Genomic DNA, 27555 nt, shown 5'->3' with positions numbered 1-27555 from the left:
TGAGTTTTATGGCCATACTAATTGATATGACGTGAATCGGACGCCTATATCGTTTATGACGTTTGTTACCCGCAGACATGTCGATCCAACTGTAGCTAACAGTAGAGGTGAGGGATTCTCGGTCCTATATAGATCAATACACAAACTCATGCTCTCCCGCAAGGAGACTCTTTTTCATAAGGGTAGACTTCCACTGGTACGTATGTAAGTACTCGAAGACGTGTCTCACAAACTAGATTAACGACTTTACAAGTAATAATGCAGAAACCCTTTTTATAAGTAACATATAAGTTTATAAAAAGATCCTTTTGTTCCCTAAACTATACTTATTATAGTTTATAAGCTTATTTTCCATGTTTTAATAAGTTTCATGTTTTAAATACAGATCAATGGTAAGAAAGACAAAATAAGCAATTTATATTTTAAAACACAACATTTCTTGTGTTTTACTTGTATTCCCCACCTAAAACAATTAAAAAGTTTGGAAAAATATGGGGATATGAACTCACCTTATGTTGGAGATTCGATTAAAGATATGATATAGGATGATAAGTTTCACAAGTGAAGTCACGAAGCATAAACGAGTCCTATTTAGTATATTATGACATATATGTGTATACATTTAGTGAATTTAACCATAAATATAGCAAGGAAACGGATCGAATTGCAAGCTAAATTTACAAAAGAGGGTGTTAGAAGCAAGAATGGAAGGCTGAATGGAGTTCACGGCCTACACTTAGAGTTCACGGCCCAAGAACACTTGGTGTTCTTGAGTTCACGGCCCAACAAGCTTGAAGAATGATGAAGTTGCAAGTGTTTTCGGCTTAGAAATCCCTAAAATGATGATGAAATGATGAACACCTTGAAGATCCAAGCAATATTCTAAGAAAAGTTGAAGGCTTGAAGATGATACTTGAGAGAAAATTGTTGGAGTTTGTGGCCACGAGTGAAAGAATGAGGAAAAATCAGTCTCACTTATATATATATATATATATATATATATATATATATATATATATATATATATATATATATATATTACGGCCGAAGGATGGTTCACGATCCGAAGTTCTCGGCCGAGGGTTCACGGCTCTGAAGACTGTTCACGGTCCGAAGAGGTTCACGTGTAGCACCCAGTTCCTGGTACGAGTTTCATTCAAGTATTATTCATTTTTTTTGGCCTAGAACTCGGCGAGTTGATGGCCAACTCGGTGAGTAGGAGCGACTTGGACCCGGGAGTTTAATGACCTACTCGACGAGTCGGCAGCCAGACTCGACGAGTAGGCCCTGACTGGACAAAACCCTAATCTAAGGGATTGCACCCTATTTATGAATCTCATTCAGCCTCCCTTCGTACCTATTTCTCTCAGAACTCTCCATATCAAACCCTAATCATTTGTGTAAAGATCTAAGCCCTTTGTGGTGGTTTTGGTGATTTTGGAACATAAGAAGGAATAGAAAGGCTTGAGGAATCAAGAGGAGGCCAGAGGAGTTCGATTTTGTGCACCCTCTGCAGTTCTTTAGAGGTATAAAGTTGATACCTTGCTCTTTCATGTTTTAGATCCCTTTTTGGGGTGATTTAGGGCTTTTAGGAGCCATTCTTGGTGACCAATCATGAGTGCAAGCATGGTTGGGGTCTAAAACTTCAGATCCAAGGTCTTTGAGGGGTTACAAGGCAGAAAGGGACTGATTTCGGAGCCTTAGAGAGCCACATGCATCTTAAGAGTCTCATTTAGGGCCATTTGAGGTCATAGTCCCATGCATCCACATAAAGTTTGTAACTTTACGTGCTAGATCGATCTTAGAAGTCTATATCTATCTTTTGGTCAAGTGTTGTACATCAGAAATCGAGAAATTAGACTTGGTCATTCTCAACTCGACGAGTCGTTCTTAGACTCGACGAGTCCATGGCTTGACTTCCCTTTTCTGTTGTGGTTCGAAGGAACCCAGTGAGTGTTAGAGTGGTCTTAGAGGGGTCCGGGGGAGTGACCCAACGCATTAGACTTAGCCATAGACCTGTAAATCATAGAACTCGACGAGTTGTTCATACAACTCGGCGAGTCAAGGGCAGACTTGTTCATAGGATGGGGATGAACTCGACGAGTTGTTCATACAACTCGGCGAGTCGGATGAAGGTTCATTCGAGGATGTTTTAGAAGGAGAACTCATCGAGTCGTTGCTAAACTCGACGAGTAGGGGCGTGAAGAAGGACAGATGAAAGGATAGGGACTCGACAAGTTGGCGGCCCAACTCGACGAGTCAGGTCAACTGGAAGTTTACTTTGACTTTGACTTGGTCAGGGGTAAAATAGTCATTTTACCCTAAGAGTAGTTATCAGTGTCTGATTAAGTGTTTTATGGATTTATAGCCGGAGGATCACCGGAGCAGCAGCCAGACATCTGCCGATCATCTTTTTAGCAGTCAGCCTTACGAGGTGAGTTACCTTCCAGTAGAAGTGGGTATAAGGCACCAATTCCAGCCCACCAGTAGGAGTCGTATGTTAGATGATTGTCTTTGTGATATTCATCTAGGTTTGCTACTACCTGATATGTTATGTGCTAGTATGATATGATGTTATATGCTAGTAGCAGTAGGGGAGATAGTCCCAAGATTTCCGGTCGATAGGGCCGAAGGGGGTAGTCATACCCAATCATGCTAGATAGAATATGATTATGTGTTACATGTTATGTGGTAGTAGTAGAGGGGTGAAATAGTCCCTAGTATCCGGTCGAGAGGACCGAAGGGGAGGCCAGCACCCGGGTATGCTAGGCAGTATCTGGTCGAGAGGACCGAAGGGGAGGCCAGCACCCAGGTATGTTGGGCAGTATCCGGTCGAGAGGACCTAAGGGGAGGCCAGCACCCAGTTATGCTAGGCAGTATCCGGTCGAGAGGACCGAAGGGGAGGCCAGCACCCAGGTATGCTAGGCAGTATCCGGTCGAGAGGACCGAAGGGGTAGGTCGGGCACCCAGATATGCCTGACAGTATATGTATGTTATGTGATTGTATGGTATGTGGTACGATGGGGGAACTCACTAAGCTTCATGCTTACAGTTTTCAGTTTTGTTTCAGGTACCTCTTCAGCGAAGGGGAAGGAGCTGGCGCGGTAGCTGCACATCATACACACACACGTTGGATTTCCGCATTACGAGATTCTTGGGATTGTACTCTGACGTTGTTATATTTATGGTTTGGTTTTCAGACATGAGATATTAGTTTTATGAAATTATATGTCTTCACTATGTTTTCTTATGGAAGTTTTATAAATCAATTAATTAAAAATGAAATTTTTGGACTCGAAATTTGGGATGTTACAAGTTGGTATCAAAGCCCTGGTTTGAGGGATTCAGACACACCCTCAGGGATGTCTGGACTCAAACCGAGGGATTAAAAGATTTTTGCAAAGAAAATGGTTTTCTAAGAGCTAAGTTAAAAAGTGTTAAGAAAGAACAAGGTGTGTGATGTGCGCGACCGGCCGAGCTCAAGTAAGTGTTTCCCCAAAGTACCCATACAAGTTTATGTTATGATTATCAGTTCAGTAGAACAGCATGCTAGATTAGGACTAAGGATCTAGGAAGGATGCCTTATGTGTCTGTTATATGTGCTTTTGAGCTGCATGATAGTGTTGATTAGACAGAGATAGGATAGCTTGTTTAGGTTATGCCTGATTATATGAGCTTATATCGCATGCTAGTACAAATTCTTGTTATGTGGATAGAATTTCTCGAGCTTGTTTCCTTTTTGTCTGAATGCTGGTTGCTTTGTGCTTTGTGGGACTCAGAGTGATGGGAGTTAGCTATTAGGTGGGTATGTTAGGTCACATGCAATCAGGGTTGAATAATCCCAGAGTATTGGATTTGACCCTATTGCGTAGCTCATGTTTGAGTCCTAACCGTTGTAGGGATGAGTCCCTTACTCGAAGGATTATTTGAGCCTCGTGGCATGTGATTATATCCATATGGTGGCTAATTGGCATTGCAAAGAGGCCTTCAGCAGCTGAGGACTGGTTTGGGTGGAGTTAGAGGTACCCTAGGGCAAGCCTAGGATGAGAGTAGAAGAGATCAGTAGCAGTAGAAGGGGCTTGGTGGAGTCGAGGCAGTTCTTGAGGAAAGTACGGATAGATGTGGAAGGTAGTATGGGCCCGTACTACTGAAAGCAGAGGATCCGTATTGAGTCGAGGAAGGCTGAGATGAGACCAGGAAACTTGTGATAGATCTGATCCCTCTAGATGTATCAGTATCACTGACGATTGTCATTATGTATTGCAGAATGGTGGTACTATGACCGAGACCAGCAGTTGGCAGTTCAGGAGAGGGATCGGGTTCGGGTTCAGGTTCCAAACCAGTGGATGAGAGGCTATGCGAGTTCATCGCGTCCGAGATCACTAGAGGCATCCTTGATGCGACCCCGGTCATCTTTGGGTCGATCAAGGAAGGGATCATCGAGCTGATGGAAGATTGCCTCAGGGTGTTCAGGAGTGACATGGCGACCAGCCAGTCAGGATCACGCACACTGTCCTTTAAGGACTTCAGGGGGAGTGGTGCGCCGGATTCCCATGGGGCGAAGGACCCCATTGCTGCCAGACGATGGATTGCAGACATTGAGTCTGCACAGTTGACTAGCTTCTGCCCCGAGGGGTCGAAGGTGCGATATACAACAGGATGCTTGAGAGACCGGGCCAGGGATTGGTGGGAGTCGGTTGGTGACTCTCTGGGAGCCTCGGATATTGAGGCTATGACATGGTCGGATTTTGTGACCCGGTTCAGAGCTGAGTTTGCGCCTGCGGTGGAGCTCCAGCAGTTGGCCCGGGAGTTCCTGGATATGAGACAGATGACTGAGACAGTGGCGGAGATCACAGCAAAGTTTCGGGAGAGGGGCGTTACTGGTGCCCCAGTATACGGGAGACGAGGATATGAAGAGGAACCGCTACCATGACATGCTGCGAGCCGACATTCGGGAGCATGTCAGTTTTTCAGCTTGCCCTACCCTGGATTTCATGATTGCCAGGGAAAGGGAGAAGGAGATTTACCTGGAGCACGTTCGGAAGAGGAAGGCCGAGGAGGGACAGGTGACTGGGGCTTCGGGGAAGAAGCCCAAGGGATCAGACGCTGGGCCAAAAGGCCAGCAGGGCCGAGGCCGCTGCAGGAAATGCGGTAAGTCACATGAGGAAGCGTGCATGTTGGGATCGTCAGCTTGCTATAAGTGCGGCAAGTTGGGGCATTTCAACAAGGATTGTACCGCCCCTACACCCACTATTCAGACATCCGAGTTGCTGTGTTTCCACTGCAACCAGAGGGGCCATAAGATGGCCAATTGCCCCCAGTTGACAGCAGCAGCGCCAGTGAAGGCGCCATCTCCAGCGACCCTGCAGATTACGGATGGCCGACAGGGCAAGTTAGAGGCTCCAGTGGTGAGGAGTCGTGCCTTCCAGTTGACTGCCGAGGAGGCACGCGCCGCACCCGATGTGGTGACGGGTATGATTCTTTCTCCCTGATTTATTCATATGATGCTTATGATATTGATATATGCTCTGTATATATATGTTTAGGATCGTTCCATGTGAACGGTATCCCAGTTCAGGTGTTGTTTGATTCGGGCGCTACCCGATTGTTTGTTTCTCTTGCGCTTAGGAAGAAGTTTCCTGAGTCCTCGGGCATGTTGGATTGCCCTCTAGAGGTCGAGATTGCGGACGACCGGTCTGTGCGAGCATCAGAGGTCTTCCGGGATTGTGTTTTGAGGTTGTTCGAAGAGCGTTATCTAGTGGATTTCGGTCCCATACCGTGAGGGGGAACAAGGTTAATATTGGTATGGATTGGCTAAGCCCCAATGGAGAAATGATTGACTGCGCGCAGCAGTTGGTTCGGATCAGGACCCCAGGTGGGGGAGAACTGGTGATTTAGGGCGAGAGGCCACATCGAGGACCAGCTTTATATTCGGCAGCGAGGGCTAGGCGCTACCTTCAGCAGGGTTGCGCATGATACGTCGCCTATGTTATGGACACCCGGGAGGCGGGAGGGGCGACGGTGGGTGATGTGACAGTAGTGCGAGAGTTTGCGGATGTGTTCCCCGAGGAGTTTCCCGGGATACCTCCGGAGAGGCAGGTGGAGTTCAAGATCGACCTAGTCCCTGGTGTGGCTCCGATAGCCAAGGCACCGTATCGGTTGGCTCCTCCTGAGATGGAGGAGTTGTCTACACAGCTGCAGGAGCTGTTAGACAAGGGATTCATTAGACCGAGTAGTTCACCCTGGGGAGCCCCGATTCTGTTTGTAAAGAAGAAGGACGGGTCACATCGGATGTGTATAGATTATCGGGAGCTGAATAAGGTAACGGTGAAGAACCGTTACCCACTCCCGAGGATCGATGACCTCTTTGACCAGCTACAGGGAGCATCTTGGTTCTCCAAGATTGATTTGCGTTCAGGTTATCATCAGATGAGGGTCAGAGAGGAGGATGTACAGAAGACTTCCTTTCGGACGCGTTATGGTCACCATGAGTTTGTGGTGATGCCTTTCGGGCTTACCAATGCTCCTGCCGCGTTCATGGATCTCATGACTCGCGTGTGCAGACCGATGTTGGATCGGTCCGTGATAGTTTTCATTGATGACATCTTGGTTTACTCCAAGACGCAAGAGCATCATGAGGAACACTTGCGGGAGGTTCTGGATACTTTGAGGAGGGAGAACTTGTATGCTAAGTTCTCCAAGTGTGAGTTCTGGTTGCGCGAGGTGCAGTTTCTTAGGCACCTTGTCAACCAGAACGGGATATCGGTTGACCCGGCCAAAGTGGAGGCCGTGATGAGATGGCAGGTTCCGAGGTCTCCATCTGAGATTCGTAGTTTCCTAGGATTAGCCGGCTATTATCGGAGATTCATCCAGGATTTCTCCAAGATAGTCGTACCCCTGACCAGGCTGACGAGGAAAGTCGTGGTTTTTCGCTGGGGGCCTGAGCAGCAGGTGGCATTTGAGACATTGAGACAGAGATTGTGCGAGGCGCCAATCTTAGCCCTGCCAGAGGGCATGGAGGAATTTGGCGTATACTGCGACGCGTCCATCTCGGGTTTGGGCGCAGTTTTGATGCAGAGAGGACATGTTATTGCTTACGCTTCGAGGCAACTGAAGCCTCACGATGCGAATTATCCGACGCACGATTTGGAGTTGGGGGCGTTTGTCTTCGCCCTCAAGATTTGGCGACACTATCTCTACGGGGTTCGATGTACCATCTACACGGACCATAAGAGTCTGAGACATCTCATGGATCAGCCGAATCTGAACATGAGGCAGCGTCGGTGGTTAGATGTGGTGAAGGATTATGATTGCGAGATCCTTTACCACCCGGGGAAGGCTAATGTAGTGGCCGATGCACTTAGCCGTAAGGCAGCGCCGATCAGAGACTTTTGCATGCGGATGACAGTAGTGACTCCACTGTTGGAGCAGATCCGAGAGGCCCAGCAGGAGGCTATGAAGGAGGAACATCGGAAGAGCGAACGTATAGTGGGTCAGGTTTCCTCCTTCGACTATGATAGCCGATGGTTGTTGACCCTTCACCGTAGGGTGTGGGTCCCCTATCATGGAGGCGTGCGTCAGATATTGATGGAGGAGGCGCATAAATCCAGGTTTTCTATTCATCCCGGGGCGACGAAGATGTATAGGGATCTTCGTCTTGACTATTGGTGGCCCTGCATGAAGCGGGACGTTGCATGGTATGTGGAGCGGTGCTTGACCTACAGGAAGGTCAAGGCCGAGCACCAGAGGCAACACGGCAAGTTGCAGCCGCTGGATATTCCCATGTGGAAATGGGAAGATATTACCATGGACTTCATCACCAAACTTCCCAGGACCACGCGGGGAGTGGATTCCATATGGGTCATTGTGGATCGGTTGACCAAGAGCGCCCATTTTATACCAATCCAGGAGAGTATATCAGCCGAGAAGCTGGCCGACATTTACATTCGAGAGGTGGTGGCTCGGCATGGAGTGCCAGTCTCCGTGATTTCCGACAGAGATGTGCGGTTTACTTCCAGGTTCTGGAAGAAGTTCCACGACGAGTTGGGTACTCGTCTGCACTTTAGCACCGCATTTCACCTGCAGACGGATGGTCAGAGCGAGCGGACCATCCAGACTTTGGAAGATATGTTGCGGGCGTGTGTTCTAGATTTCGGTGGTAGCTGGGATACTTACCTCCCATTGGCTGAATTCTCCTACAACAAAAGCTACCACGTGAGTATCGATCGTCCTCCCTTTGAGATGTTATACGGAAGGAAGTGCAAGACCCCGATATGTTGGGGTGAGGTTGGCCAGAGGGTCATGGGGAGCACCGAAGTGGTGCTCAAGACGACATAAAGAATTCAGCAGGTCAGGAGCAGGCTTCAGACTGCACAGAGTCGGCAGAAAAGCTATGCCGACAAGCGTCGTTCAGACCTGGAGTTTCAGGTCGGGGATATGATTCTCCTGAAGGTGTCGCCATGGAAAGGCGTCATCCGATTCAGGAAGCGGGTCAAGTTGTGCCCCATGTATATCGGGCCTTTCAGGGTTTTGGCCCTGGTGGGCAAGGTGGCATATCGGCTGGATCTGCCAGCGGAACTCAGTCAGATCCACGACACTTTCCACGTCTTCCAGCTATGAAAGTGTCTGGTGGACGACTCGGCAGTGGTGCCCCTGGAGGATATACAGGTTGATGGCATCCTGAACTACATTGAGCGGCCCGTGGCGATCCTCGACCGGAAGTCGAAGGATCTGAGGAACAAGAAGGTCGAGCTGGTGAAGGTGCAATGGCAGCACCGGAAGGGCTCGGAGTGGACGTGGGAGCCGGTGGACGAGATGATGGAGCATTATCCATAGCTTTTTCAGGACCGAGCAGCATACTTCGAGGACGAAGTCTAAGATAAGGGGAAGGAGCTGGCGCGGTAGCTGCACATCATACACACACACGTTGGATATCCACATTACGAGATTCTTGGGATTGTACTCTGACGTTGTTATATTTATGGTTTGGTTTTCAGACATGAGATATTAGTTTTATGAAATGATATGTCTTCACTATGTTTTCTTATGGAAGTTTTATAAATCAATTAATTAAAAATGAAATTTTTGGACTGGAAATTTGGGATGTTACATCACGGCTCCGAAGTGGTTCACGGCTCGGATGTACAAGGCTGCGAGGTGGTTTGCAGCTCGGACAAAACTCTTGGTTTTCATGCATTTCACTCCAAATTCATGCAACACTTCTAATTTAATGGATTTTGAAACAATCTAGAAGTTAAATCTCCTTAATTAAGATGGATCAAAATAAGAAGTTTGACTTTTGTTGACCGGAAACAACGGGTTGTCACAGAACACATGAAGTATACATCCCAGGTATGTGTTCAGTTCTGCAAGTTAGCCAGGTTGAAGTTTAACTTCTTAATAATTCGTTTGATAATATATATATATATATATATATATATATATATATATATATATATATATATATATATATATATATATATGGATGCAGATACATGAAGTAAAGGAATTACCTACTTGATTGTGAATTGTAGCCGCATTTCAAGAGGTTGGGGACTTGGCCTTGATACAATCATGAGAGGATTTGAACACACGACTTTATAATAGTGTCAAGTTGTATTTCGCTAGAAATTTGAATAAACTACTATGTATTTTTACTTTCATGTATTCAGTTGGGTTGAAGGGTTTAATTCTTAGAACACCTGATTCTCGAGTATTGGAATTGTTTGATACTAAGATGGGAATTCAATCGTTTTGATATTTTCATTTATGTACTAGTTTGGTTTTCTTTAGATAATTTTATGTTAGTTCATGGGTTACACTAAAATGGGGGAGGATTGTTGGTGATTTTAGTGTCACCGGGCATTTTATGTAATTGGAACTAATATGTGAGCTAATGGCTTTATTTGCTTGGACTCTATATTATATGTTTGGTGAATGTGGAGTGCATGCATATATAAGATCTTATGATAAGATGGTTCGATATAATAGCGGATGTTAAGGGGGTTGTGTCCCCTTGCAGGGTCCAAGCGGCAGAGCCCCTTGCGGTGGTCCCACTTGTGTCGAGGGGCAACGCCCCTGCAGGGTTGGGGGCAGCGCCCCAAAAGGTCTTCAAAAATTTGAATTAGTTATATTATGGAAAAACCGTATTCTAGTAGGTGATTATGGTAAAACCGATAAATCTTATCAATTTTGGTAACCATTGATTATGCCATTAAATTTGTGATTTTTCTAACTAATATAGAAGACGGAAACCCTAATCTGTCTAATACAAATACGTCTCCTTTATTGAGCCATGATATACCTTTTCAGCTCTCCTTCTTCTACACGAAACTCATAATTCTCTGGCGATTTGGCTTGTGGTTCTGTATGTAGATACATAAGTGTCCTCTTGGATTATCCTAAATTGTATTTCCTGTAACCCAGGCATAGGGTGGAAATATTAGTTCGGAAAGTGAACTTACACGATCCAAGAGCAATTTGGTTTCTCCACCATAACCCTAAACTTATTTCCCAACAAGAAACATATATATATATATATATATATATATATATATATATATATATATATATATATATATATATATATATATATATATATATATATATAGGGGTGAGATCGGTTGAGAACTCATAGTTTTCCGAAAACCTGAGAACTAAAGGTGGAGCGTTGGATCAAAATTAAGTCATTAAGGGCATGATCGTCATCTTATTGATCCCACTCACCATTGATTGGAAAATCAAACGCTATGAATGGATAAAGCAGTGAGAAAACGTGGACGGAAACCTAAAAATGCAGTGGACGCGGAAGCAAACCCTAACTCAAACACCGCTGCTGTAGAAGAGGTGGTAGCTTCCTTAAGCGCTGCTGCTGATGACGTCGCCATTGTTGCGTCTCCTGAACGAAGGGCGTCTAGACATAGCGACCACAACGGAGATTGTGACATCGTTGGGACTGTTGCGGATGGTCCTCCGCGGTGGGAGAGTGTCGGGAAGGTTGTTCCGTCGATGGATGCAGTGGTTATGGTGTTTTGCGTTCATACAAATTCTCAACAGTACAAATTCTCGTTTAACAATCGAACATATAAATGTATTTCCCTGTATTCGAATTACAAACCCATGAATTATCGTAAGTTATTGTCTCTTTTACGTTATTGAATTTGAAGTTTAACTCTAAGGCTTATTGCTAGGGTTTAAATTTTAGGGTAAATAGCACAAAAAACACTCTTTTTACACAGAAATTCGATTTTGACACCGTGTTTTTTTTTTTTTTTTGTCAATTTTGACATTGTGTTTTTCCAATTTGTTACAATTCTAAACACTTGACCGGTTAACCAGGTTACATGCTGACGTGGCATGATGACATGTCAGTTTTGATGACGTGGCATGCTGACATGATATGCTGACGTGTCAAACCACATTTTAAAGTTGCATATTTAATATAAAATACAATTTTTATATAACTAATACATATTTATACATAAAAATATGGTTTGAGTGTAAAAAAAAATGTATTTATACAAAACTATGGTTTTTAAATAAAAAAAAAACATATTTATACGGTTTAAATGTATTAAAAAATATTTATACGGTTTCAAATAAAAAATTGTCAACATTGAACAAAATTGGAAAAAATGATGTTCAATTTGGAACAAAAAAACATAATGTCAAAGTTGAAAGAAAAAATTAAACTTAGTATCAAAATCGAAAAAAAATGAAAACTTAGTGTTTTTTATGAGAAAAAAATTCAATTTTGACACGTCAGCATATCATCTCAGCATGCCACGTCATCAAAACTGACATGTCATCATGCCACGTCAGCATGCAACCTGGTTAACCGGTCAAATGGTCAGAATTGTAACAAATTGGAAAACACAGTGTCAAAATTGACACAAAAAAAAAACACGGTATGAAAATCGAATTTCTGTGTAAAAAGAGTGTTTTTTGTGCCATTTACCCTAAATTTTACTTTCCAGTGATTTTTATTTACTTTAATTGTCATATCTACAGATGATTGCACCAAACGCTAATGAAGCAGCTCTACGAACAATAATGGTGGATTTACTGAATATTGTGGTTTTGGAAACCAAACGAACTGCCAAATTTAGAACTCTACTCAAGCACGTCGAGAGAACTTTAAGGAACATCGAGCCGATTTTTTATGGATATGAGAGGTTGAGAAAAGTGTTGTATCGAGCTGAAAACGAGACCAAAATGTTCATATATTATGTGGCAAATGGAAAAGAAGTAGTCATGGAGTGCTTAGAGATGAAATGCTGGAATGTATACAAGAAACTTCTTCACGCAAACAAGCTAATTGGATTGGACAACATGCTTTTGAGATTCTTTCTGAGTGAATTGCATGATAATTTCATTTCAAGCAGGAGGATTCTGTTTGAGATTTATGCTTTGGGAGACAAACTGGATCAAGTCCTTGCAGCTGTTACCAAACATACAGATGGATTTTCAGAATCCTGCAGTGTTCCAGGGCTTCCAGATGTCATCATTGGGTTGGATTTTCATCTTCAAGAACTGAAAAGAATGGTGCTAAAAGAAGACACCCAGCTCATAACAGTTTCAGCTCCTGGAGGATGTGGGAAGACTACATTAGTAAAGATGCTTTGTCATGATAATGAAATTAAAGGTACATAAACTATTGAGCTTTTCTTCTATCCATTTATTCTTGATCTCATTCTTAATTGTTTTGTACAGGCATTTTTGGGGACAACATTTTTTATGTTACAGTTTCTAGAACAACATCCCTTAAGACAATCATCCAGAAACTATTTGCACATTTTAATGTAAATCATTGTGAGTTACAAACTGATGAAGAGGCAAAAAACCAATTAGAGAATTTTTTGAGTGAAATGGGATCAAAGAACATATTGTTGGTGCTAGATGACGTGTGTTCAGAATCCGAATCATTTATTGAAGATCTTAAGTTTCCAATATCAGGATACAAAATCTTGGTGACATCAAGATTCTTGTTTTCAAGATTCGGTTCCACATATGAACTGACCCTGTTAAACGATCCAGATGCAAAGACCCTTTTTTGCTCTTCTGCATTTCATAACATGAATTCTGTTAACGTGCCAGATGATCTTGTAAAACAGGTAAAGTTTTTCTTAATCTTTTAGAGTAAAACCTTTTTATACATATGATTACATTGGAATTCAAATTTTTGTTTTGATTTTTGATTTAGATGGTTAAATACTGCAAGGGGTTTCCATTGGCAATTACTGTGATTGGTGCATCATTATGTGGTCAAAATGTGGTCAAATAGAGGTCAACTTTGAAGAAATGGTCAGAAGGTCAATCTATCTTTCATTCAAGCAGCCGATTGTTGTTTAGTCTTCAGTCAAGAGTTGATGCACTTGAAGAGTTTCCAATACTGAGAGACTCTTTTCTAGATTTGGGTTTGTTTCCAGAAGATGAAAAAATTACAGCTTCTGCTTTAATGGATATGTGGGTAGAATCATACAATTTAGACGATGAAGGAATGTATACCATTGAATACCTTCTTGAACTCTCTTCAAGAAACCTTCTCAATCTTGTTCTCACCAGGTAAAAACTTGTTATACCAAATAGTCAGACTCATAATAATATACAAAGATTAATTTTGTTATTTCTCCGGTGATTAATCGATTTTTGTTTAATATTTTTAGGAAAGATGGTAGTGAACTTGAAGGGTATTGCAACGAGCATTATGTCACACAACATGATCTGTTAAGAGATTTAGCCATCCATTTGAGTAGCCAAGATCCAATAGCTCAAAGAACACGATTGTTGGTTTTTTTTTTAAGATAAAGATTCTACACTATCACTATTTATATTTTATTTTAACCATTATAAGGTTTTGTTGATGTGCATTCTTCCAATGCTAAGAAAACCAATCCATTATCTTCAATGTGATGATCCACCCAGAATTTATTTTTATATAGTGGAGCTTTTCCATCTGGTTTTGTTGGAAGACTTTCCAAACTAAGTTGCTGTTCTGGTCCCTGTTTATATTATATTTTTGCATATGGTCCAAAAAGAATGTTTTTTCATTTTTCGTCTCCATTTTATTCTTTATGAACAGTTCAGTCCTTGATTTACATGCTATCTACAAATTGGTGTTAATCCCAAGTATAATATGACCATTTTACCCCCCATTTTTTTTGTATATGTGATTGATATTGCTACTATTTTTATACTTTTGAGTTCTTCCATTCTGATTTTGTGGAAATACTTTCAAAATAATTACACTTTTGGTCCCTATGTTATATCATTTTTCCAGTATGGTCCAAAAAAGAATATTTTTGCACATTTCGTCCTTATTTACCGTTTCCTAACGCTTTCAGTCCCTGAGTTACACTTAGATCACAAATAAACATGTAAAGCCCATGTAAAAATGACCATTTTACCCCTTCCTTTTTAATAAACACTTACTCAGCTTTCCATTTTGATGGTTTACAGTTCCGTTCAGGCATGGGGAGCGTATCAGTTTCAGTTACCTTGTTTCACAAAAATATACACGCGATAACGCTCTTGTTAAAATCCTCAGAAAATCAAAGATACATGAATTCAACTGAAACTCGTAGTTTCCCGACAACCCGAGAACTAAAGGTGGAGCATTGGATCAAAATTAAGTCATTAAGGGCATGATCGTCATCTTACCAATCTCATTTAACTTTTTGTATTATTGAAAATATTAATAGAAAGCTCTCAAATTAACATTATAACTTAAATTTTCGGATTTTTTTTATAAAGACAACAATTTTCATTTTTTTTAATTTGCAGATTTTTTAATTTTCCCAGAAAACATAAATTTTTATAAAAAAGTTGAAAAAAAAACATTTTTTTTTAAAACTGCATTTTTTTAAAAACAATAAATTTTATGAACTTAGTAAAAAAAAACTATAATTTTTTTAACCAAAAAATCAACGTTTTAGGAGCATATATGCATATTGCTTCAAGTGTATGTATATATATTTCTTATACTATAATATTCGTAAGTAAATTATAAAAGAACACATTTTTACTTACTAATCTATAAACACAATAATACATGTATTTCATTCGATACAAAATAAAATATAAAAAACTAAAAATGCTATAAAATTTCAAAACGTTTTCATGTCTTCGTGTCAAGATTTCTATATTTTCTTCAATTTCACTTTTTACCACTTCAATATTTTCCCAAAATTCTTCCAAATCTAGAAGAAAATAAAGAAAATTTATTAATGCAAGAACATTCACAAAAATACATACGTATAAATCATGTAAGATTCACATGTGATTATATAATATGATATTCACATGTTATTGTTTCTTTTAAGATTCATACATGAATTACATGTGTGAATCACATGTAATTCATATGTGATTCATATTCATACGTGAATTACATGTAAATCACCTGTAATTCGTATCTGCTTCACTTGTGATTTACATGTGAATCACATGTAATTCATATGTGATTCACTTGTGATTAACGTGTCAATTACATGTAATTGATACGTGATTCATTTGTGATTTGCATGTGAATCACATGTTGTCACACCCCGAAACCGAAGGCGGAAACGTTCTGGGGCGGAGCGACGTCATGCGTAGTATCACAACAGTTGTATCATAGTAAGCATAGTAAACACAATCCAAACATTAAATACATACGTGAAAAGATTTACATTGTCTTAATACAAAGATTATACATATCAGTATATAGCAAAAGTAAAAGACGTGAATCCAATAAGCTCCGTCTTCTCAAAAAGTTGGCAGAGTACCTGTCTATTGATGCCCTGAGAATACAAGCAGTTTTAAAATATCAGCATAAAGCTGGTGAGTTCATAAGCTGTTAATTCTGGTAAAAGACATGTTTCTTTGATTCTTTGAAAAGTTGTTTTCCCAAGAAAATCTCATATTTCCTTATGAAAGAGGTTTTGATTATCCATTTGTTACACATAAAACAGACTATTTATGAAAGATTTGGTTATCCCAGAAAATCCCATATTTTCTTAAAGGTTGAAAGTTGGTTATCTATACGCGAGTATTTATCATACTTGGACGGCAGTTTTCTTTTCGAAGCTCTGGTTACACCCAGAGGATTATATTAGAAGCTCTGGTCACACCCAGAGGATTATATTCGAAGCTCTGGTTACACCCAGAGGATTATATTAGAAGCTCTGGTTACACCCAGAGGATTATATTAGAAGAGTAAATTCTCGCTACCTAAGTTGTGAGTGCCATAACCGTACTAAGACTGGATAAGGCGCGTAAATGGGCCAGTATCATTTATGACTTTGTCACCCCTGAACCAAAGAGTTCCACTGTAGCTAGCAGCGAGGGAGTGGGATAGTCAGTCCCATATAGATCTATACAAAATAGTCACGCTCTCCCTCCAAGAGATTATGGTTATAAGTCGTAGCCCTCCACTCACGAATCCGGGGAAGTGTTACTGAGGACATGTCTCAAACTTAGCCTAACGAATTTACAAGTGATAATACAAAAATCCTTTTATGATTTGCATGAATCCTTTATGAAATAATACATATTATGATAAGGTTCACGAGTTCCTTGCTTTAGATTTGAAAACTATTACTACGAGTTGATTTCTTAATCGATTTGTAAAACAGTTTTCTGAGTTAAAAGCATGCTGAACATGAAATTATTTTATACCAAAAAGAGATAAATCGAGCACAAGTTTCCTTGTACTTTTGCTTGTATTCCCCTCCTGAAAAACATGAAAAACTTGAAAAAGTATAGGGGTATGAACTCACCTGTCGTGGATGATTCGGATGGACGGATGGTATAGGATGCTATGTGTCAAGTGAGGACTTGAACACACACTCGGATCCTATTGAACATGCAATGATACATTTATGTATCTAATTAGTCATTTAATAACTAATTAAGTGAGTTATGACACCCTAATACATGAAAACACTTTGCTACAAGTGCTAAGAGTACTAAGGGTTGTATATAAGGAGTGTATGACCTCGCTATGGAGTTTACACTTCAAATGGTGGCCCTTAGGGGTGCTTACGGTTTCTGGACCACTTCCCCCATGAGTTTACGGCCGTAAACTCATGGAAGTGGTGCCATTGGGTGTTCAAAAGTCTTATATCACTCAAGGAAGTAAGCTAGACTCGAATCTAAGGCTTAGAAAGTGACTAGGGCTCCAAATGGACCTTTGGTGGAGTTTACGGTCCTTGGACCACTCCTTGGGATTTTACGGTCGTAAACACATGGGTTTACGGCCGTAAACTCATGTTTGTCCTCTTCTTTCGTGTTTTGGTGTTTCTATCTTATGCATGCAATATTCTAGTCACTTATACAAGCCATAGGAGGTGTTAAGGGCACTTAAACACCCTTGGAAGGTGTTTACGGTTTTGGGAGACATTCCCAAACCGTAAACTCATGTTTGTCCCTTCCTTTCATGTTTGTGGGGTTTCTAGTTCATGCATGCAAGGTTCTACTCCTTTAAACAAACATTAGAAGGCATTAGGCGCATCTAAACACCTTTTGGAGGTGTTTACGGTTTTGGGAGATCCCCAAACTGTAAACACATGTTCTTGGGGATTTTTGGTGTTCATTCCATGGATTAACAAGTACACTAAGCTAATAACTAGCTAGGAGGAGTGTACTTACTTATATGAAGCTTGTAGGAGTGTTTAGGACCCAAAAACACTAGTGTGTGTTCTTGGTATTCTTGGTGTTTTGAAGAACACTTGAAGATCTAGTTAAAAATGAAGAATTCATGGATGAAATGATGTATAAACACTAGATTAAGTGTTGTATGAACGAATTTAGGAAGGAAAACTTACATTTTTGGTGGATTTGGAAGAAGTGTGTGATGATACTTGAGAGGAAAAAGGCTTGGTGTTCTTGAGTAGGAAGTGGAAAAGTGGGAAATGGAGTGTAAACTCATGCTATAAGCATGAGTTCATGTCAAAGGGAGTTTACGGTCCAAACCCCTTGTTTGGCCGTAAACACCTAGTCAAGGTGTTTATTGTTTATCTCGTTACACAACACACCTAACGGACACTTCCATTTATTTGCTCGTTTGACGAAAAATTAAAATAAAATACTCAAACGGACTTAAAACCGGCCAAAAATGTTTTTGAGATGAATTTGGCTAATTTTTGAAGTGCTTGACTGCGGAGTTAAAACAATTGAAAGTTTCAGGTTGTCACATCATCCCCCCGTTAGAGGGAATTTCATCCCGAAATTAGAGTTCGAGCCACCTAGTTATCACAAAATAACTAAGTAAAGAGATGGGGACGTTTAAGTTTCAATTTCTCTTCGCACTCCCAAGTGAACTCCGGTACTTGCTTGGCGCTCCAGCGGACATCCACAGTTGGGATGCGGATTTGTTTCGTTTCACTTGACTCTTCGGTCCATGACCTTTACAAGTTCCTACACGAAGTTGGGGCTCTCATTGATTTCGATCTTGACGAGTGGGATTTCGAGAGTCGCGTCGGACAAGCACTCTTTCGAGTCTAAGACAGGGATAGATTTGGATGGAATTTATGGAATTCCAAAAGTAGTTGAGGTCTGACGGGTGGGTTGGACCAATTCTTAACAAGAATTCCTGATTGTCCTAAGCTCTTGAGAAGATAGAATGTTGCGGTACTTAGAACATAATGTATTTCCATGGTGAGATCATCACTGGCGTGATCGCCATTTTGAAGTTCCAAAAGTTCTCTCTTACTGAGGGTGTAGTTCTCCGAGTTGGTTCTTAGAAGGCTCAGGTCGTCTTCGGATTCGTACTTCCTAATGGTTGGCTTTCGGAGGTTCTTCCGGATTATGGGAGGTATTGGCTATTTACTGGCCTCTATTGGTTACGGGACATCTATCTCGACCTAGTGCAAAAATGGACCTGCATTTCTGACTCTTGAGGTGTTTCTAACGGAAACCCTCAAAGTCGGTGAGATAGGGGGTTTTACCATACGATGCTTTCACAGTATGATTCCTAACTGGAAAGAATCATTCTATTACTCGTTTCGCTGTTTCATGGATAGAAGCCTCTGATCAGGGCTAATCGCCCTTAGAGATTTTCTGAAGCGCTTGACTATTTCAGGAGGTGGTTCTACTATCTCTTTCGGGATAGTATTCTTTGGAACACCTAGTAGTCTAACAAATCTCTAAGACATGCCCCATTCTCTAAGGTGTCGGCTCCCTCTAGTTTGCAGGAAGCGCGTGGTATCCTCCTCCTGGGTACTTCGGAAGGTTCGGATAAGAGAGACGACTGACGGTTCGCATTAGGTTTTCTTATTATGTTCGGAAGAACCTTTATTTGACGCATAGGCTATGGTGAAAGTTCTCTTTACGCAGCACTAGGAATTTTCACATGGTCGCACCAAGTCGAACCATGATTGACGGCAGTGTCGAAACTTACAATCATCGACACGATATGGAATGAAGATCGATAGGACCATGTGCTGAGCATGGCACACAAGTTCTTAGCGTCTCGGGTTTCGTCCATGGTATCACTATCGCGGATACTTGGACCGATAGAATTGACGCGAAACTCTAGGGGGGTCCTGATGTTTTGGAGTAATGTACTTTTCATGAATGGATTTCTCACGAGGCCTCTTTATAATCGCCTAGTATACACTAGTCATGTATAATTAGGATTAAAAGGACTGTTGACTGAGCAACTCCGCCCTAAATCCACAACCAAACGAGGAACAGGAGATAAGGCAGCATCACTCACTCGAGGTCTATCAATCTTAATTATAAATGGCCTTAACATATATATCAAGCCATCATAGCTTTACCTGATGGATTTTTGAATTCTTACAACAGTGCCGTGACTTTCGCCTTAATGAAGGAGTAATTACAATTAGAATTGATTTATTTAAAGTTCTCGGTTATCTATTTAGGATTGAGAGACGTACCAAAATTCTACCGGGTTCCTTGATGTTTCCCTTAGGCATTAGGGTTAAACTCCTCCTGGCTCATTGCCAGTACTCTCCCTGTGCCTCCAGTTGTTGTTGCCTTGGGGCAGTTTCTCTTGTAGTGCCCGACTTCTCTACATCCATAGCAGGCTTGACCAATACCTGCTCCAGGGGCCTGAGGGGTTGGTTGAACTGGTGTTTTGCAGTCTCGAGTCAGGTGGCCCTTCTTGCCACAGTTGTTTCAGAGCATTTCACGACATGGGCCAGGGATGCGATGATGATAACTGCACTTAACGCACCAAGGAAAATTACCAGTATACCTACTGGTAGGTGCTTGAGTTGCAGGAGTAGTAGCAGGAGTAGTAGCAGCGTGGACTGCTACCGTGTGTTGCTTCTTTGAGGGTTCTTGCAAAGACTGGCCCTTTTTCTGTTTCTAGGACTTTCTTTTCTCACCAATCTCCTTAGCCGTTTCAGGAGTGGCTGTCACTTCATCGAGATCGACTCCATGATCTATGAGAGTCTGCGCCAGACACTTAGCGCTGTCGAAAGTGTTTGGCCTAGCAGCCAGGACATTTCCTTTGGTCGGCTGGGTCAGTCCCCAAATGTATCTTTCGATCTTTTTGCTTTCCGGGGTGACCATCCCCGGACAGAGGAGCGCTAGGTCTTCAAACCTAGATGTGTAAGCAGCAATGTCGGATTCTTTCATCTTTAGATTCCAGAGTTCGTGCTCTAGCTTCTGCATTTCGCCCCGTGGGCAGTATTCGGCTATCATGAGTTCCTTTAAGCTTTCCCAACCTATGGCGTTCGCCACTGGTAGGGTTAGGGATTTGACCCGACCATTCCACCAGGTCAGCGCCCTGTTGGCGAAAGTGCAAGCGGCGAACTTTACTTTGTTGACCTCCGAATAGGAACAGATTTCGAAAATGGACTCAATTTTCATGATCCATTGAGTCAGGACAATGACACCTCCAGTGCCGTCGAAAGATGTGGGTTTCGCGCTCATGAATTCCTTATAGGAACACTCCTTCTGGTGTCCCTGACCACCTTCATGATTTTGGGGATGTGTACCACTTCCCTGTCCACCAGATCCGCCAGAATTCATTTGTGACATCGCGGCTGCCACATTAGCAGTAACAGCTGCTTGGAACATAACGGGATCGAACTGAGAGGGCGGTGGTGGTGGTGGAGTGTCGTTGTTCCATCTGATAGGTCTTCTTCGGGGAGGCATCTTGTTCTAGGAACAATCAGGAAGAAGATGTGACAATCGTCAATTTCCGGTCAAGTCAAAGTCAAACAAAGTCAACTAGTCAAACCGGTCAACTCAGTTGACCCTTGTATGTTAGGGTTTACTCTATGTAATTACTAAACAACTCGCTATTTTAATGAGAAAACATCATTTGGAAAATTCGTGTGTTTAATTTTTCTTAGCCTTGATAATGCTAAACAATGAACCAAAGAGATAAAACACTATTGCACACTCATCGGGAGTGTGTAGGACACTAAAACATGACTTAACGGTGTTTACGGACCTTGCATTGCGAAGCCGGACACTCAAAAAGGTCACAAACGAAACCTCCCTCAATCGTTTTCACTCTATCTCCTTCTATTTGAAATCTCTCCCAAATCTCTCTCAAAAGTTCCCGTAACTTTTTGAAACCATTCGGGTCATCCCGACCCTTAACCGGATCAAAAATCGCTTACAACGGGGTTAGAAGGGGAAAAATACCCCGAAAGACCCGAAACCCCTTTTAAGGCCGAAGTCCCCCTATAGGGGCCAAACCCTCCTTGAACCGTAGCCAGCAGCCGCAGTCACCGACCGCAGCCAGCAGCCGCAGCCACCGACCGCAACCTTCTTTTCTATTTGAATCCGCATCCGCGACCAAGCCCCACCTCGGATCTAAGGCTGTTAAGGCCGAGGTCACCCTCCCGACTTCGGATTTTGCCATTTTCTACCCGGTTTTCAACCCCGACTCAGTTTTAAGCCCGTCTTTAATTATTTTAACGGGGGATTTCCACCCAAAACTTTATCTTAACATATTAAGACCCATATGTCTTAATTAATCACGTTTTTAATGCAAATATTATCCAAGATTTAGTGGTTGGAGTAATTAAGGCGGAGTGTTGACTTATCTTTGATTTATGACACAAGCAACCACCACACCCACTCCATGACTAACCCACACACCTCCCCACCATACCTTGTCACTTCCTTGTACCTTCCCACTCAATTTTCAGCCTCTCCCACGTCCTAAGAGTTGGAACAACTCATCCTCTCTCCTCATTCTCACTCACTTGCTCTCATTTCACCAAAGATCAAACTCAACTTTTCTCTCAAACTTTCTTCCTCAATTTCGGGATTCCAAGGCTGATCATCAAGCTGTCTTACACTCTTGGTAAGTATAATTCATCCTCCTTGTGGTAATTACACTTCCTTCTACTCCAATCATAGATTGCTTACACAAATTCCATCACTTTGGTGTTAGATTCTCGAAAATCTTCTAGGCATCTTCAAGTGTTCTTGAGTTGAACACTTCTCATCTCCAACACTCATCTACTGAAACCATTTAAGGTGAGTTCATACCCCTAGATTTTCATGTTTTCTTAAGTTTTAGGGGGGGGGGATACAAGTTAAATCATCAAGAACACAACTAAACTTTTCCAACAGCTTTCATCAGAAACGTTGGACATTAATCACGGACTGTTTTGGATAACCTAAACATTTTAGTTTTCAAAACTGTACAAGGTGCAAGTAGTTTAAGTCCTTATCTTTAAAATTGCTACATGCACATCTCCATACGATTTTTCTACAATTTATGGTGATTTTTACAAAACTGCCTATCATTTCAAACATCAATCCGGACCAGTCTGTGATCATGGACTTGTTCACACAAGTTAGAGGTCACTAAAAATCATGAGAAACATTATGGAGAAACTATACTCATTTTCCAAACTCTCAGAATTTACGGATTCGGATTTGCACCTTTGATGATTTTTCTACATATTTTCTAAGAACAGTGATAGAAAATGTTATCAACAGAAAAATGCTATCAATTTCATTTCACCTTGTAACATGTTGAGCAAGGTGTATATCTTTATGTGATTATATGTTATTGCAATATATGACATTTTTGTCTTAGTATATAGACATACATCAGTTAACAAATGGATTTTGCTAGATAAAGCATAGAAATAACAATTTGTTATAATCAATGTACATCCATTACATACAAACATTGGATAAACTATATTGAGTATAGTTTACATACATTACTACTACTACCCTTGTTTTGATAAACTATAATAGGTATAGTCTATGATACATTACATAATACATACATTTCAAAAGGGTACATTTATACAAAGGGGATTTTCATTACACCACACGTATTCCGTTAATGACTTTGTGAGACATTCGCTTCACTTTACAAATAAGTCATGTATTGTAACCAGAGTCTCCTGGAGGGAGAGAGTGATAGTTGTGTATAGATCTATATTGGGTCTGACAAACCCATACCTTAACTGCATGCAACAGTTAGACCGGCAGGTCTGGGGTGACAAATGTCATAACACTTCCGACGCCTGAAGAACGTCGTTTCAGGCCAACTAGGTCATAGCATGGTTATAATAACTCACAGAAAGTATTAACAAACATAGGAATTTACGGGAATTTCATTGAAATCAAACGCGTTTATGTCGATTTAAACTTACATTATTCTCTATAAGTTAGAAAGGTTACTTATACATTTCGGTCTTTGGATATAAGACTACATTACACATTTTAAGGAAAATATCGGATTTTTCTGGAACAAACATTACATTTACAAGAGAGAGGCTTTTATCAATACAAAACAAAAGCTTATGAACTCACCAACCTTTGTGTTGACACTTTTTCAAACAACTTGTATTCTCAGGAAATCACTAAACAGATAACCAAGTGCATTTTGAGGATGGGACGTTAAGGCGTCAAACATTTCATATTTTGTCAACATATTGTAATTGATTTGGAAACATGTAATTCATACAATGATGTAACTCTTTCAATTATATATATGTTGGTTGTGTTTGCTTGGATTACTATTGTCATTGTGGTTATGATACTATACATGAAGTCCTCCACCCCCAGACGTTTCCGCCATCCTTGGTTTGGGGGTGTGACAGATTGGTATCAGAGCACGGTTTATAGTGAATTAAGTATATCAAACCACATAAGATATACAAACTATAAACACATTTGGGACTAAAAGTCTCTGATTTGAACATTTTCAAATGACTATACTTTTAGAAAATAAATAGTTTTCTTGTTAAAGTATACATACATGCATTACATACTCGCTTAGTGTCATAACTAGGGAGAACATAAAGTGAAAGAAGAGGAGTTGTACACTATGAGTATGCCTTGGTGTATGTGAATCAAGTCTGGGAGGGATATAGCCTGATCAACTATATATGTCCGAGAAGTGACTTGCATATACTGGGGGATAGTCATAATGGACAATAAATCTAACGACCTAACATCACTCTACAAGGAATACTCTAAGAACCAAAAAAAAATAAACACTTAAAAATACTATAGGAGTATTTGTATGTTGCTATAGCGCAATGTTTTTATTAAATTCGTACAAACTTCTTACACCCCTATTCTCGCACAGACGACATGGCAGGATTCCACTTACCAGGAGACCCATACTTTCCCAATCAGGGAAATGCCGGTTGGATTGAAGAAGAGCCCGAAGAACTGATCGAAGAAGATCCCGAAGATGATCCCGAGGAAGAACCCGAAGAGGAACCCGAGGAGGATCCAGAGGAAGAAGAAGAAGAAGAGGAAGAAGAAGAAGAAGAGGAAGACATCGAGGTAGACATGGATGAAGACGAAAGTGAAGAGGAACCGGTGGTCATCAATCCTCCATACCTAGCCAGGATTCCCGCCAACCGATACGACTACTTCGGACCCGTACCCCGATGGGTGACCACGGTTGAAGGATGGGGTCGCCGTCAACGACAACAATCACCATACAGAGGACAACGAGGTTTCTATGACCTCAGCCACGGAGGACCAGCCGATAGAGCTCTTCCAGTCATGACCCAACAAATAGCAATCAATGATGATCACGGCAGGATGACGACAGATCGAGTTCGGGAGCTGAGTGCCATCATAGAGTCTACCACTGCTTGCACTAGAGACCTAGAGCGGGACTCCCACTACAGAGATCAACTCATTCAGGACCTTCTCGCTGCTCGCGCGGAAGCAAGGGAGTATCGGGAAAGATACTTGGCGCTTGAGGAGAGAATGGTTGCAACCGAACGGAGATTAGCAGAACTGCAAGGCGCATCGACATCATCCCAAGCTCCATCAGGGAAGGATCGTCGTGAGTAGGATTCATTACTACTCACACAACTTCGTAGTATAGGTTTATGAGCATGCGTTGGTGCTACTCTTTTGTATGTAGGTTGGCCCTGCGATTAAGTGATTACCCTATTCAAGGGGCTTTTGTGCTGTCGAAACTATCTTTTACATTGATGTAATGTAGACCCTTATGAGGTCAAATTTTCTCCAAAACAATATGTACTAAAAGTTTATCAATGAATTTGGCATGCATTTTACTTCATTGGATGTTGACATGAGATTTTACTATGTGGTATTACAAACAATTTACAACTGATAACTCTAAGATTTTTAAGTGTACCTCGTCGTTATGTGTAATTGAAGAAGTAATCGACCTAGAAATGGTGAGTCCGCCTTAGGACCTGTTCCTTGTTTGGTTGTGGACTTAGGGCAGACTCATTAGTATCAACAGCTTATTAAAATTTTAATTACACGTAACTGGGGCACATTGAGCGAATCTTAGGAGTGGGTCAGACACGGAACCGAACACATGACTCCGTTTGAGTCACCACTATTCAATTCATAAGTTCAATTGCATAAACTTTCTCCATGAATTACTTGCTAATGCAATAAAGTCGGAATATAATACAAATGAGAGAAAACAAGTGACACTCGACTCGTATTAATATTGAAGTCCTTACCGACTTGTCATTTTAAAAACTTGTGACAGAACTATGCCGCCAAGGAGAAGACCAACACCTTCCAGCAGCGCAGCACCACCTCCTCCGCCGCTGCCTCCGCAATTTGATCCGGCAATGTTCCAGGCTGCAGTAGCAGCAGCTGTGGCGGCAGCTATGTCGCAAATCGGCACTAATGGCAATGGTGGATCTGGATCTGGTGCTACACCCTCTAACCAGGGCGACAGTTCAGGGCGCACAAAGGAATGCACCTACAAGGATTTCACAAATGGCAAACACGACTTTTTCAATGGAACCGGGGGAGTCATCACACTAATGCAATGGTTCGAAAGGACCGAAGCGGTCTTCGAAGTATGTGCTTGCCCTGAGGCAAGCAAAGTCAAATATGCAGCCTTCACTTTCACTGGTAGGGCGCTCACTTGGTGGAACGGTCGAGTTAAGTCACTCACTCTCGTTGTGGCTAACTCCATAAGCTGGGAAGACTTGAAAGCTTTGATGATGAAGGAGTACTGCCCGAGAGGCGAGGTTCAAAAGTTGGAACAAGAACTCTAGAACCTCAAGATGTCGGGCTCCGACCTTGAAACTTACACCACCCGATTTAATGACTTGGCTCTCCTCTGCCCAGCAATGGTCACTCCAGAGGAGAAGAAGGTGGAGCGATACCTTTGGGGACTGTATCCTCATGTTCAAAGTAGTGTTTTGGCTTCAAGGACAACTACTTTTGACAGTGCCAAGGAATTAGCACAACAACTCATTGACCACCGAGCCAGTCATAACACTATAACCACTACCCATGATCAGTCAAGAGGAGGGAACAACAAAAGAAAATTCTGGAACAACAAGAAGAGCCAACCGGCACCGGACCCCGCCAAGAAGCAACAAACTGTTGCTGTCCGTGCTGCCACTACTGCTACCACCCCAGCACCACTGAAGCAATATGCTGGTAATCTTCCCAAATGTAACAAGTGCAACTTTCACCACACTAGTGCCTGTAGGGAAATGCACTGCAAAAACTGCGACAGGAAGGGGCATACCGCTCGTTTCTGTAAGGCGCCAGCACGACCCATCAACCAAGTTGCCAATGCAGGGGCAAGCCAAACCTGCTATGGTTGTGGAGAGGCAGGACACTTCAGAAGAAATTGCCCTAAGGCACGAGCCCCAAATGTTGGTGGTGTGGGGAGAGTCCTGGCGATAGGACATGGGGAAGCGGTCAAGGACCCCACGGTGGTTACCGGTACGTTTCTCCTCAATAACTCATATGCATGCGTACTATTTGATAGTGGAGCGGAGAGGAGTTTTGTGAGCCACCAATATAAACAATTACTTGAACAAAACCCACAATCACTAGAAGATACATACGTAGTAGAAATGGGAAATGGAAAAGTAGAGCGCACTAGTGATATATACTCAGGGTGTACCCTCACTCTAGACAACCATTCATTTAAAATCGACCTGATGCCGGTCACCATAAAAAGTTTCGACATAATCATCAGTATGGATCGGTTAAGTTCTCATCGTGCCGACATCCTATGTTACGAAAAGGCCGTTCGCCTTAATCTGCCAAATTTTGAAACCCTTCTCATCTACGGTGATAAACCCAGCGCGAATTTACAAATCATCTCTTGCGTCAAAGCCCAAAAGTATCTCCGAAAGG

The 27555-nt window shown here is 41.8% G+C and overlaps 1 pseudogene across 1 annotated transcript; it reads left to right on the top strand.

Moving 5' to 3' along the window:
• Nucleotides 1-12009: 12009 nt before the first annotated feature.
• On the top strand, nucleotides 12010-13806 carry LOC145121840 (putative disease resistance protein At5g66900; annotated as a pseudogene). Its single transcript, XR_013714604.1, has 4 exons — nucleotides 12010-12643; nucleotides 12712-13112; nucleotides 13202-13563; nucleotides 13665-13806. The product of XR_013714604.1 is annotated as a putative disease resistance protein At5g66900 (transcript).
• Nucleotides 13807-27555: the final 13749 nt, after the last annotated feature.

This window comes from Lactuca virosa, chromosome 6 (assembly GCF_052849685.1).
Source record: "Lactuca virosa cultivar CGN04683 chromosome 6, Lactuca_virosa_CGN04683_v6, whole genome shotgun sequence".
Lineage (NCBI taxonomy): Eukaryota > Viridiplantae > Streptophyta > Magnoliopsida > Asterales > Asteraceae > Lactuca > Lactuca virosa.
This window is presented reverse-complemented; position numbering and strand designations above follow the sequence as displayed.